The following is a 3,963-nucleotide window of genomic DNA, read 5'->3' as shown; positions in this document are numbered from 1 at the left end:
GGGCCCACGTGGGCCCTGGATGGGCTCCGCGGGCCGCGGAGGCGGGGAGGGCGCGGGAGGCCACGTGGCACGGTGTGGTTGGCTGCGGGGGTGAGGGCGGACGTGTCCGGCTGCGGCTGGACGCGTCCACCGGCGGAGAGGGAAAAATCTAGGGTTTCGGGGGGATTCATCCGCGAATTTCAGGGGAGGGGGCTATAAATAGATTTCTGGGAGCTAGGAGTGTCCAAATGAGGAGCGGTTTTCGCCCACACGATCGTGATCGAACGACCGAGAGCATGGAGGGGAGTTAGGTGGGTTTTGGGCCAGTTTGGAAGGGGTGTTGGGCTGCAAAGAGAAGGAGGCTTTACGGTTACCCAGTTAACCGTTGGAGTATCAAACGATCTCCAAATGACACGAAACTTGACAGGCGGTCTACCGGTGATGTACCAAGGACACTTGGCAAGACTCGGTCCATTACGAGAACGTTTAACACCCGCACACAATGAGAGACGAAAGGGGAACGCCGGAGGGCATAGGAGTGCCGGATCGCGAAACGGACAACGGGGAAAAGGCTCGGATGCAAGAAACGAACACGTATGCAAAATGAAATGCACATGACGACATGATAAAATGCAACACGCAAGCACATGACATGGCAATGACATGGCAACGACGGTGAATAACTGACAGACACCTGGCGCGTCGGATCCGGGGCGTTATAGGTATCAAGACTAGCAAAGCTTAATGGGAAAGGAAGGGGTAAAGTGGTGAGGTTGCAACAACAACTAAGCATATATGGTGGCCAACATACGCAAATAAGAGCGAGAAGAGAGCAAACGGAACGGTCGAGAAGCTAGCAATGATCAAGAAGTGATCCTGAACTCCTACTTACGTCAAACATAACCCCAAAAACCGTGTTCACTTCCCGGACTCCACCGAAAAGAGACCATCACGGCTACACACACGGTTGATGCGTTTTAATTCGTATCTGGTGTCAAGTTATCTACAACCGAACATTACCAAATTCGCATCTGCCACATAACCGCAGGCACGACTCTGAAAAGTTTATACCCTGCAGGGGTGTCCCAACTTAGCCCATCACAAGCTCTTGCGGTTAACGAAGGATATTCCTTCTCCTAGGAAGACCCGATCAATCTCGGAATCCCGGTTTACAAGACATTCGACAATGGTAAAACAAAACCAGCAAAGCCGCCCAATGTGCCGACAAATCCCGATAGGAGCTGCACATATCTCGTTCTCAGGGCACATCGGATGAGCAAGACGTCGGGTTGGCATAGACCCTGGTTGCCCAGGGGGGCGCTGGACATCGCTCGGTTTGGACCAGCACTTAGAGAAGCACTGGACTGGGGGGGGGCTAAAATAAAGATGACCCTCGGGTTGGCCGACCCAAGGGAAAGGTATAGGTGGTGGTGAGGCAAATGGTAAAACCAAGGTTGGGCCTTGCTGGAGGAGTTTTATTCGAAATGAACTGTCAAGGGGGTCCCATAAATCACCCAACCGCGTAAGGAATGCAAAATCCGGGAACATAACACCGGTATAACGGAAACTAGGGCAGCAAGAGTGGGACAAAACACCAGGCATAAGGCCGAGCCTTCCACCCTTTACCAAGTATATACATGCATTAATTAAATAAGAGTTATTGTGATATCCCAACCATAATCATGTCCACCATGGAGCAATCTTCAACTTCACCTGCAACTAACAACGCTATAAGAGGGGCTGAGCAAAAGAGGTAACATAGCCAAACAACAGTTTGCTAGGAAGGGTGAAAAAGGTTAGAGGCTGACATGGCAAATTGGGAGGCTTGAAGAACAAGTGATAGGTAGCACAGCATAGCGATAGAACGAAGCAACTAGCATAGGAATGATAGTAGTGAGATCCAAGGTGATGGTCATCTTGCCTAAAATCCCGCAAGGAAGAAGAAGGAGTCCATGAAGAAGATGAAGCCACGAAGACGAACCAAGTGTAGACGAACGAATCCTCACGATCGCAACGAAACAGGAACTATCGAGAAGAAGCACACAACATAGTAAACACACCACACATGGACAAGACATGATGCTCAAACAAATATGATGCAAGACAAGACTACATGAAGCTACCCATGGCAAGAGATGATGCATACAAGAGCAACACATCAAAGCAAGTTTAAAAGAGGCCGGAAATAACATATAACAATTCCGGTAAGTCCTCATATGCAAGTTTCGAAATTGGTCCAGATCTGAATAAACCTTATGTTTAAGTAGTTAAACAGCAAGTTAAGATGCACCAAGATGATCTACACGAGATTCTAGTCAAGTTACATATAAAGTTCATTTAATTCGGAGCTACGACCTAGAAGATATGAGCAAAACAAGTTAAACATGGCATTGATGCAAAATGCATACAAACATCAAGCAAACACTCTCAAAACATGGATGCAACATGATAATATGAAACTTCATGCAAAATCAAGAAAATTTCATATAGAGCACATTCAAAACGGGGCAACGGTTCAACACATACACTCTATACAAGTTTAAAGGACAAGCTGTCCAAAACAGCAACTAGGCATCTTACAAACATCAAAACAATATGCTACAACACCTCAACATGAGAACAAAAGGCATGGGAATGAATTACAGGTAAAGCATGACAAAACATGAACACTGGGCTATCTCCATAAAACACTATAACATGCTCAAAAGGACATGGCAAGATTGCAAATAATAACAGTTTACAGACTTAGCAGAAATAACATCAGGTTGCAATGTTTAGAGCTATCAAACAACATGTTAGAGAAACTTAACATGGCATACAAAGGCATGGAATGCTAATACTAAAGACAAAGAACAAAACTCCCTTACTGAACTTATTCCAAAGATCAACATAAAATATGGTTGCATCCATGCAAACATGGCAAATGATATGACAGATTCAAACATGGCAGGAACAACAATAAGTAGGCATGTTGGTGAGCTTGTACCACTCACCACAGAGTAATACATGGCATGATAAGGTGACCAATAGTAGGATGGAATAATTATGAAGCTAAAAATGGCAAGATCAAGTCCATATGATGCATGGATCACTAGCAAAGCTCATGACAAAACGGAACTTAATGTTAACAGGCTGACAGCAACATTATTTAGCAAATTGAGAGCAAGATTACAACAAGCTACCACGGTCTATAATTGCAACCAGGGGAACGGATGGATAGCGCATGACATGTATAACAAAATATCCTTAGTGAACATCTCCAGATTATGCATAGAATGACTTGTAGCAGCAGGTTTACATAGCATCATGATATAGCAGATTAAGACTAGCAAAACAGTAATAGCAAGTACCCTACTTCACCAGCTCGATGCACTCACTACGAGACTCACAAAAATACATGGATGGAACCACTATAAATATGGAATGATGTAGCTCAAAACTCATGTAGACATCAAGCTCATAGGATGCACACACAAAATGCAACGAAAAAGACAAATCACCAAGTTTTGTTAACAGACAGCAGTTAACATCATATAGCACTCTTGCAACGATGTTAAGGGAATCAAGATGGACTCAAACAAGCATGGCACAATGGAATTAAATTACGAGCATCTCACAATGAACATTTTTATATATCATGCACGCAAAACGGAGTAGTATGCTAGGAGATATGATGCGATGAACAAGGGACCAGAATGTAAATAATCAGGGACTAGGAGATTTTCGGGGTCAACCTCAGATCCAGATCCGGACCGGGAACGGCACGGAAAACGAGGACTCACCAGAATGGCACCGGAGGAGGAGGAAGACGACGGGGAGGGGCGGATCGGGTCGCGGCGGACCCGTTCCCGGTGACGGCGACGACCACCGGTGGCGGGCGGAGCTCCATGGCCCATGGCCATGGCAGGCGGACGAGGTGGCCTCGGGAGGAGCGCGGGGCGAGGCACCGCAGCGGAGAGGCGCGCGGCGGGCATGCACGGCGGC

Source organism: Triticum aestivum, chromosome 6B (assembly GCF_018294505.1).
Source record: "Triticum aestivum cultivar Chinese Spring chromosome 6B, IWGSC CS RefSeq v2.1, whole genome shotgun sequence".
Lineage (NCBI taxonomy): Eukaryota > Viridiplantae > Streptophyta > Magnoliopsida > Poales > Poaceae > Triticum > Triticum aestivum.
Note: the sequence above shows the minus strand (reverse complement) of the source record.